Source organism: Arachis stenosperma, chromosome 10, assembly GCF_014773155.1.
Source record: "Arachis stenosperma cultivar V10309 chromosome 10, arast.V10309.gnm1.PFL2, whole genome shotgun sequence".
Classification (NCBI taxonomy): Eukaryota; Viridiplantae; Streptophyta; class Magnoliopsida; order Fabales; family Fabaceae; genus Arachis; species Arachis stenosperma.
The window spans coordinates 81,824,729-81,835,822 of record NC_080386.1 but is presented as its reverse complement, the minus strand read 5'-3'; the positions used below and the strand labels follow the sequence as shown (position 1 = coordinate 81,835,822).

Here is an 11,094-nt window from a genome sequence, read left to right as displayed (position 1 = left end):
TGGACCTTGCTTTTATTTTGTTTTGCTGCTTCTTTTGCTTTAAGGATTAAACTTTCACTTATTGCAGAGAATTCATAATAGTTCTCTAAATTCTTGTTCCTTGTACATCAACATTCTTTGATTCAATTTTAAATATGCACTGTTCATGTCATGCATTCAGAATCACAGAAAATACCACCACATTTGGATAAATGATACTACTATTAAGAATAAACTCAATTTCTCATGTATTACATCCTCTTTTTTTCTTCATTCTTTTTGTTTTTTTTCTTTATTTCAATCTCAGTGAGCAACACATAAGACACTTTCCAGAATTAAAGTGAATAATAAAAATTTCTAAAAATAGCAGACTTAAACTAAAACCTAGGAACTTAAATAATAAAGGATCATGCATTAAATAAAGCAAAATAACAGAAAAACAGGAATAATTAAAGTAATGGCAAACTATTATAGAAAGTGAAAAGAACTAGACCACCTCAATCTCCGTCGTGGGGATCTCTCTCCTCAGGCTGTACTCCGTGAGATCCTTGGTGCATGAAATTGTGATCATCAACAATGGCGCCGATAGACTTGGAGCTCTCAAACGTGAATCACACTTTGTCACAACTTCGCACAACTAACCAACAAGTGCACTAGGTCGTCCAAGTAATACCTTACGTGAGTAAGGGTCGATCCCACGGAGATTGTTGGTATGAAGCAAGCTATGGTCATCTTGTAAATCTCAGTCAGGAGGATTCAAATGGTTGTAATGGTTTTCGAAAATAAAGATAAATAAAGCATAAAATAAAGATAGAGATACTTATGTAATTCATTGGTGGGAATTTCAGATAAGTGTATGGAGATGCTGTGTTCCTTCTGAATCTCTGCTTTCCTACTGCTTTCATCCAATCATTCTTACTCCTTTCTATGGCAAGCTGTATGTTGGGTTTCACCATTGTCAATGGCTACCTCCCGTCCTCTCAGTGAAAATGGTCAAAATGCTCTGTCACAGCACGGCTAATCATCTGTCGGTTCTCGATCATGTCAGAATAGAATCCAGTGATTCTTTTGCGTCTGTCATTACGCCCAACACTAGCGAGTTTGAAGCTCGTCACAGTCATTCAATCCTTGAATCCTACTTGGAATACCTCAGACAAGTTTTAGACTTTCTGGATTCTCAAGAATGCTGCCAATGGATTCTAGCTTATACCACGAAGATTCTGATTAAGGAATCCAAGAGATACACGCTCGATCTAAGGTAGAACGAAAGTGGTTATCAGTCACACGTTCATAGGTGAGAATGATGATGAGTGTCACAGATTATCACATTCATCATGTTGAAGTGCAGCGAATATCTTAGAATAAGAATAAGCTGAATTGAATAGAAAATAGTAGCAATTGGATTAATACTCGAGGTACAACAGAGCTCCACACCTTAATCTATGGTGTATAGAAACTCCACCATTGAAAATACATAAGTGATTGATGCACGGAAAATTCGTCTCGTAACAAATTTCCTTCGGCAAGTGTACCGAATTGTCGTCAAGTAAAAACTCACTATAGAGTGAGGTCGAATCCCACAGAGATTGATTGATCAAGAAACTTTAATTAGAGGAATGTTCTAGTTGAGCGAACCAGAATTTGATTTGAGATTTGCAGAAAATTTAAATTGCGGAAAAGTAAATAGCAGAAAAAGTAAATGCTAGAAATAAAGAGCTGAATGTAAATGGTGGAAGGTAAATAGCAGAATCTTAAATGGGAATGGGGGAAATGCTCATAAAAGTAAATGGCAGAAAGTAAAGAGAATGGGTAAGATCAGAAATGGGGAGTTCATTGGGCTTAGGAGATGTTGCATTCTCCGGATCAAATTCATTTTCATCTCTTCCTCAATCAATGCATTCATTGATCTCCTTGGCAATCTTAAATGATCGAATTCCAATTCCTTGGTAATCCAATCTCTCAGATCTTGATCAATAGCCAATTCCTTGGTCAATTGCTCATGAGAAGAGATGAAGTATGGTCACTGATTATACCACATGCATTCCCAAATCAAGTATTGGTAGGATTATAGTCACATATCCATCCAAACCCAATTTGGTCCAGCATGAGAAAGCATTTCTAGCATGATCTCTTCATTCCTCTTCCAAGGTTCCGAAGAGATCCAAATATGAATAGTTTTTTTTCCAAGATAACTACCCAATTGGATGAAAATCGAAAGCTTTCTAGTAAAATCAAGAGAAAAGATAGAAGAAGAAGAATGAAAACTAATATTGATCCATCAAATTGCAACAGAGCTCCCTAACCCAATGAAATAGGTTTAGTTGTTCATAGCTCTGGAAAATGAAAACAAAGATGGAGAATACATCATGAAAGTAAAACTAGAAGTTGCAGAGAAAGTAAAATACAGAGAGTAGTTCTATGCCCAAGGCTCCTAAAATTTCCAACCCCAAAACTAATTCAAAGCTACTCCTATATATACTACTCTTCTGATCTTCTAGTTGGCTCTTCAAATCTTGGGTGTGGGCCTCTGAATCTTGAGTTTGAAGCAGGTATCCTCTTTATTGGGCTTAGCTTTGCTTGCTGATGAGCGGATAATTTGTACGCTTTTTGGCATTGTTTTTAGTATGTTTTTAGTAGTTTTAGTTTAGTTCTTAGTATATTTTTATTAGTTTTTAGTTAAAATTCACTTTTCTGGACTTTACAATGAGTTTGTGTGTTTTTCTGTGATTTCAGGTATTTTCTGGCTGAAATTGAGGGACCTGAGCAAAAATCTGATTCAGAGACTGAAAAGGACTGCAGATGCTGTTGGATTCTGACCTCCCTGCACTCGAAGTGGATTTTCTGGAGCTACAGAAGCCCAATTGGCGCGCTTTCAACGGCGTTGGAAAGTAGACATCCTGGGCTTTCCAGCAATATATGATAGTCCATACTTTGCCCAAGATTTGATGGCCCAAACCGGCGCTCAAAGTCACCTCAAGAAATTCCAGCGTTAAACGCCGGAACTGGCACCTAATTGGGAGTTAAACGCCCAAACTGGCATAAAAGCTGGCGTTTAACTCCAAGAGAAGTCTCTATACGAAAATGCTTCATTGCTCAGCCCAAGCACATACCAAGTGGGCCCGGAAGTGGATTTTTATGTCATTTACTCATCTTTGTACACCTTAGGCTACTAGTTTTCTATAAGTAGGACCTTTTACTATTGTAATAGATATAGAGAGTCTTTTGATCATGTTTTGATGATTGAACTCACTTTGGGAGGCTGGCCATTCGGCCATGCCTAGACCTTATTCTTATGTATTTTCAACGGTGGAGTTTCTACACACCATAGATTAAGGTGTGGAGCTCTGCTGTACCTCGAGTATTAATGCAATTACTATTGTTCTTCTATTCAACTCTGCTTGTTCTTTGTCCAAGATATCACTTGTTCTTCAACTTGATGAAGGTGATGATTGACACTCATCATCATTCTCACTCATGAACAAGGTGACTGACAACCATTCTTGTTCTACAAGCATACGAGGCTTAGTGAATATCTCTTGGATTCTTTAACCGGAATCTTCGTGGTATAGGCAAGAACTGATGGCGGCATTCAAGAGAATCCGGAAGGTCTAACCTTGTCTGTGGTATTCTGAGTAGGATTCAATGAATGAATGACTGTGACGTGCTTCAAACTTGTAACCTGCTGGGCGTTAGTGACAGACGCAAAAGAGGGATTCTATTCCAGTAGGGGAGGGAACCAACCGGTGACTGGCCGCACTGTGACAGAGTGCGTGAGCATTAGCTTTCACTGCGAGGATGGGAGGTAGCCATTGACAACGGTGAAACCCTACACGAGCTTGCCATGGAAAGGAGTAAGAAGGATTGGATGAAGACAGTAAGAAAGCAGAGAGACGGAAGGGAAGGCATCTTCATACGCTTATCTGAAGCTCTCACCAATGATATACATAAGTATCTCTATCTTTATCTTTATCTTTTATGTTATTTTCGTTCATCACTATACCCATTTGAGTCTGCCTGACTGAGATTTACAAGGTGACCATAGCTTGCTTCATACCACCAATCTCCGTGGGATCGACCCTTACTCGCGTAAGGTTTATTACTTGGACGACCCAGTGCACTTGCTGGTTAGTTGTGCGAAGTTGTGTTTATGCCATGGTATTGAGCACCAAGTCCTTGGAGCCATTACTAGGGATTGTTTATGTTTTGAAAAGTATTGATCACAATTTCGTGCACCAAGTTTTTGGCGCCGTTGCCGGGGATTGTTCTTGTGTATGGACAACTGACGGTTCATCTTGTTGCTTAGATTAGGCATTTATTTTTTTTCGAAATTCTTGAAGATGAATTCTAGAGTTTCATGATGATTTGCTGAAATCTGGCTGGCTGTAAAGCCATGTCTAATTTCATTGGACCAAGGTTTCAACTTATCATCACAAGAGCTTGTTGATCTTGCTTTTGGAGCAGTGATCTGCTAAGGCTTGGCTGGCCTTTGGCCATGTCTAGTGTTTTGGACCGAAGCTTTCTTTGAAAGCTTGGCTGGCTGTGAAGCCATGTCTAATTCCTGGACCGGAGTCTTAGACTAGCATTGCGCTGATTCCTGGAAATCTCATTAAGAATTTTGATGTTTTCACTTAATTTTCGAAAAACACAAAAAAATTTAAAAAAATCATAAAAACCAAAAATATTTCTTGCTTGAGTCTAGTGTCTCATCTTAAGTTTGGTGTCAATTGCATGCATTCATTCATGTGTCTTAAAGATCTTCAAGTAATTCTTGATGATTTCTTACTCTGATCTTTGAATTCTCTTGACTTGAGTGTTTATGTGTCTCATATGCATTCTTATTAGTGTCAGTAGTATACAAACTGCTAAGTTTGGTATCTTGCATGCATTGTTATTTGATTCTTGTTGCATTTTGATTATTAAAAATCCAAAAATATTTTTTATTTGTGTCTTTGCAAGTCAATAATACAGAGAATTGAAGATTCAGAACATATTGCAGAGGAATTATACAGAAAAAGCTGGGCATTCGAAAATGCCCAGTGAAGAAGGCAGACTGGCGTTTAAACGCCAGCCAGGGTACCTGGTTGGGCGTTTAACGCCCAAAAAGGGTGCATTTTGGGCGTTAAACGCCAGAATGGATACCATTCTGGGCGTTTAACGCCAGGATGGTGCTAGGGGGAAGATTTTGTTTTTCAAATCAAATTTTTTTCAAGTTTTCAAAGTTTTTCAAAATCAAATCTTTTTCAAATCATATCTTTTCAATCAAATGTTTTCAAAATCAATTTCTTTCCTTTTTCAAAGATACTTACTAACAATTAATGATTTGATTCAAAATTTCAAGATTGTTGCCTTTTCTGTTGAGGAAGGTTTTATGTTTGAATCATATCTTTTCTTGTTAGGCAAGTCATTAATTTTTTTTATTTTTAAAATCAAATCTTTTTAAAATGTTTTTCAAATCATATCTTTTTTTTTAAAACTGTTTTCAAATCATATCTTTTCAATCACATCTTTTTAAAACCAATCATATCTTCTTAACTACATCTTTTTCAAAATAAGTTTTCAATCATATCTTTTTGATTTCTAATTTCAAATCTTTTTCAAAAATCACTTGATTTCTTTTCAACTTTTATTTTCGAAAATCAATTAATGTTTTTCAAAATATTTTAATTAATTTTCAAAAAAAAAATTTACTTCCCTCCTTCTCACATCCTTCTATTTATGGAGTATCACTCCTTCTCAATGCACAATTCGAACCCTATCTAAGTAAAGTTCGAATTTTTCTTCTCCTTCTTCTTTCTATTTCTCTTTTCCTCTGACACCTCAAGGAATCTCTATACTGTGACATAGAGGATTCCACATTTTCTTGTTCTCTTCTCTTTCATATGAGTAGGAGCAGAGACAAAGGCATTCTTGTTGAAGCTGACCCTGAACCCGAAAGGACCTTGAAGAGAAAGCTAAGAGAAGCCAAAGCACAACTCTCTTTAGAGGACCTGACCGAATTCTTCAAAGAAGAAGAAGACATGGCAGCCGAAAACAACAATAATGCAAACAATGCAAGGAAGGTGCTGGGTGACTTTACTGCACCTACTCCTGATTTTTATGGGAGAAGCATCTCTATCCCTGCCATTGGAGCAAACAACTTTGAGCTTAAGCCTCAATTAGTTTCTCTAATGCAACAGAATTGCAAGTTCCATGGACTTCCAATGGAAGATCCTCATCAGTTTTTAGCTAAGTTCTTGCAAATCTGTGACACAGTCAAGACTAATGGGGTTGACCCTGAGGTCTATAGACTGATGCTATTCCCTTTTGCTGTAAGAGACAGAGCTAGGATATGGTTGGACTCTCAACCTAAAGAAAGCCTGGACTCTTGGGAAAGCTAGTCAATGCCTTCTTGGCAAAGTTCTTTCCACCACAAAGATGGAGTAAGCTTAGAGTGGAAGTCCAAACCTTCAGACAGAAGGATGGAGAATCCCTCTATGAAGCTTGGGAAAGATACAAACAATTAATCAGAAAATGTCCTTCTGACATGCTTTCTGAATGGAGCATCATAGGTATTTTCTATGATGGTCTTTCTGAACTGTCCAAGATGTCTTTGGATAGCTCTGCTGGAGGATCTCTTCATCTGAAGAAGACGCCTACAGAGGCTCAAGAGCTAATTGAGATGGTTGCAAATAACCAATTCATGTACACTTCTGAAAGGAATCCTGTGAACAATGGGACTAGTCAGAAGAAAGGAGTTCTTGAGATTGACACTCTGAATGCCATTTTGGCTCAGAACAAGATATTGACTCAACAAGTCAATTTGATTTCTCAAAGTCTGTCTGGAATGCAAAATGCACCAAGCAGTACTAAGGAGGCTTCATCTGAGGAAGAAGCTTATGATCCTGAGAACCCTTCAATGGAAGAGGTGAATTACCTAGGAGAACCCTATGGTAACACTATAATTCTTCATGGAGAAATCACCCAAATCTCTCATGGAAGAATCAAGAGAGACCTCAACAAGGTTTCAATAATAATGGTGGAAGAAACAGGTTTAACAATGGCAAACCTTTTCCATCATCTTCTCAGCAACAGACAGAGAATCCTAAGCAGAACCCCTCTGACTTAGCAACCATGGTCTCTGATCTAATTAAAACCACTCAAAGTTTCATGAATGAAACAAGGTCCTCCATTAGAAATTTGGAAGGACAAGTGGGGCAGCTGAGCAAGAAAGTTACTGAACTCCCTCCAAGCACTCTTCCAAGCAATACAGAAGAAAATCCAAAAGGAGAGTGCAAAGCCATAACCATGGCCGAATTTGGAGAGGAAGAAGGGGCAGTGAACGCCACTGAGGAAGACCTCAATGGGCGTGCACTAACCTCCAATGAGTTCCCCAATGAGGAACCATGGGAATCTGAGGCTCAAAATGAGACCATAGAGATTCCATTGGACTTACTTCTGCCTTTCATGAGCTCTGATGAGTATTCTTCCTCTGAAGAGGATGAGTATGTCACTGAAGAGCAAGTTGCTAAATACCTTGGAGCAATCATGAAGCTAAATGACAAGTTATTTGGAAATGAGACTTGGGAGAATGAACCTCCTTTGCTCACCAAAGAACCGGATGACTTGTCTAGGCAGAAATTACCTCAAAAGAGACAAGATCCTGGGAAATTTTCCATACCTTGTACCATAGGCACCATGACCTTCAAGAAGGCTCTGTGTGACTTAGGTTCAAGTGTAAACCTCATGCCTCTCTCAGTAATGAAGAAGCTAAGGATCTTTGAGGTACAAGCTGCAAGAATCTCATTAGAGATGGCAGACAACTCAAGAAAACAAGCTCATGGACTTGTAGAGAATGTTTTGGTTAAGATTGAAGACCATTACATCCCTACTGATTTCATAGTCCTAGAGACTGGGAAGTGCATGGATGAAACCATCATCCTTGGCAGACCCTTCCTAGCCACAGCAAAGGCTGTGATTGATGTTGATGGAGGTGAACTGATCATTCAAGTGAATGGAGAATCCTTTGTGTTTAAGGCTCAAGGATACCCCTCTGTCACCATAGAGATGAAGCATGAAGAGCTTCTCTCAAATCAGAGTCAAGAAGAGCCCCCACAGTCAAACTCTAAGTTTGGTGTTGGGAGGCCACAACCAAACTCTAAGTTTGGTGTTGAACCCCCACATTCAAACTCTAAGTTTGGTGTTGGAGAGGTTCCAACATTGCTCTGAATATCTGTGAGGCTCCATGAGAGCCCTCTGTCAAGCTACTGACATTAAAGAAGCGCTTGTTGGGAGGCAACCCAATGATTATAATTTATATAGTTTCTTTGGTTATTTTATGTTTTTTGTAGGTTGATGATCATAAGAAGTCACAAAATCCATTGAAAAAGCAAAAACAAAATGAAAAACAGGAAGAAAAATAGCACACCCTGGAGGAAGATGTTGCTGGCGTTCAAACGCCAGTAAACCTAGCAGTTGGGCGTTTAACGCCAGAAAAGGGCAAGAACCTGGCGTTAAACGCCAGGAATGGGCACCAGCCCGGCGTTTAACGCCAGAAATGGCTCAAAACGTGATTTTGAGCAACATTTGGTGCAGGGATGACTTTTCCTTGACACCACAGGATCTGTGGACCCCACAGGATCCCCACCAACCCCACCACCACTCTCTCTCTTCACTCCTTCATTTTCACACAACCAAAACACCACTTCTCCCTCTCCTTGGCCGAATACACCACCATCTCCCTCTTCCTCATTTCTTCTTCATCTACTCTCTTCTTTCTTCTTTTGCTCGAGGACGAGCAAACATTTTAAGTTTGGTGTGGTAAAAGCGTTGCTTTTTCGTTTTTCCATAACCATTATGGCATCCAAGGCCGGAGAAACCTCTAGAAAGAGGAAAGGGAAGGCAAAAGCTTCCACCTCCGAGTCATGGGAGATGGATAGGTTCATCTCAAGGGTGCATCAAGACCACTTCTATGAAGTTGTGGCCTTGAAGAAGGTGATCCCCGAGGTCCCCTTTTCACTCAAAACGGGTGAATATCCGGAGATCCGCCATGAGATCCAAAGAAGAGGTTGGGAAGTACTTACCAACCCCATTCAACAAGTTGGAATCTTGACGGTTCAAGAGTTCTATGCCAATGCATGGATCACCAAGAGCCATGATCAAAGTATGAACCCGGATCCCAAGAATTATCTTACAATGGTTCGGGGGAAATACTTGGATTTTAGTCCGGAAAGTGTGAGGGTGGCGTTCAACTTGCCTATGATGCAAGGAGATGAACATCCTTACACAAGAAGGGTCAACTTTGATCAAAGGTTCGACCAAGTCCTCACAGTCATATGTGAAGAGGGCGCACAATGGAAGAGAGATTCAAGAGGCAAGCCGGTTCAATTGAGAAGGCATGACCTCAAACCCGTGGCTAGAGGATGGTTGGAGTTTATCCAACGCTCAATCATTCCCACTAGCAACCGGTCCGAAGTTACTTTAGACCGGGCCATCATGATCCATAGCATCATGATTGGAGAAGAAGTGGAAGTTCATGAGGTTATAGCCCAAGAACTCTACAAGGTGGCGGATAAGTCCTCTACCTTAGCAAGGTTAGCCTTTCCTCACCTCATTTGTCACCTCTGTTATTCAGTTGGAGTTGACATAGAGGGAGACATCACCATTGATGAGGATAAGCCCATTACCCAGAAAAGGATGGAGCACACAAAAGACCCCTCTCATCATGAGATCCCTGAGATGCCTCAAGGGATGCACTTTCCTCCACAAAACTATTGGGAGCAACTAAACACCTCCCTAGGAGAATTGAGTTCCAACATGGGACAACTAAGGGTGGAGCACCAAGAACACTCCATTCTCCTCCATGAAATAAGAGAAGATCAAAGAATCATGAGAGAGGAGCAACAAAGGCAAGGAAGAGACATTGAGGAGCTCAAGCACTCCATAGGACCTTCAAGAGGAAGGAAGAGCCGCCATCACTAAGGTGGACCCGTTCCTTGATTTCCTTGTTCTTTATTCTTCTGTTTTTCGAATTTTAGTACTTATGTTTATCCATGTTTGTGTCTTATGATCATTAGTGTCTTAGTGTCTATGCCTTAAAGTTATGAATGTCCTATGAATCCATCACCTTTCTTAAAATAAAAACGTGCTTAATTGAAAAGGAAAAGAATTGCATGAATTTTGAATTTTATAACAGTTTAATTATTTTGATGTGGTGGCAACACTTTTGTTCTCTGAATGTATGCTTGAACAGTGCATATGTCTTTTGAATTTGTGGTTCATGAATGTTGGCTCTTGAAAGAATGATGAAAAAGGAGACATGTTACTGAGGATCTGAAAAATCATAAAAATGATTCTTGAAGCAAGAAAAAGCAGTGAATACAAAAAAAAAAGGGGGCAAACGAAAAAAAAAAAACCGAAAAAAAAGAGAAAAAAAAAGAGAAAAAGAAAGAAATAAAGTGTGATCTAAGGCAAAAAGAGTGTGCTTAAGAACCCTGGACACCTCTAATTGGGGACTTTAGCAAAGCTGAGTCACAATCTGAAAAGGTTCACCCAATTATGTGTCTGTGGCATGTATGTATCCGGTGGTAATACTAGAAGACAGAGTGCTTTGGGCCACAGCCAAGACTCAATAAAGTAGCTGTGTTCAAGAATCATCATACTTAACTAGGAGAATCAATAACACTATCTGGATTCTGAGTTCCTAAAGAAGCCAATCATTCTGAGTTCCAAGGGATAAAGTGAGATGCCAAAACTATTCAGAGGCAAAAAGCTAAGAGCCCCGCTCATCTAATTAATACTGATCTTCATAGATGTTTTTGGAGTTCATTGCATATTCTCTTCTTTTTATCTTATTTGATCTATAGTTGCTTGGGGACAAGCAACAAATTAAGTTTGGTGTTGTGATGAGCGGATAATTTGTACGCTTTTTGGCATTGTTTTTAGTATGTTTTTAGTAGTTTTAGTTTAGTTCTTAGTATATTTTTATTAGTTTTTAGTTAAAATTCACTTTTCTGGACTTTACTATGAGTTTGTGTGTTTTTCTGTGATTTCAGGTATTTTCTGGCTGAAATTGAGGGACCTGAGCAAAAATCTGATTTAGAGACTGAAAAGGACTGCAGATGCTGTTGGATTCTGACC

The 11,094-nt window shown here is 39.3% G+C and overlaps 1 non-coding gene across 1 annotated transcript; it reads right to left on the bottom strand.

Annotated features, from left to right (window-relative positions):
* Positions 1–6,400: 6,400 nt before the first annotated feature.
* On the bottom strand, positions 6,401–6,508 carry LOC130959494 (small nucleolar RNA R71). Its single transcript, XR_009078570.1, has one exon. It is a non-coding gene; the product is annotated as a small nucleolar RNA R71 (small nucleolar RNA).
* Between the last annotated feature and the right edge of the window lie 4,586 nt (positions 6,509–11,094).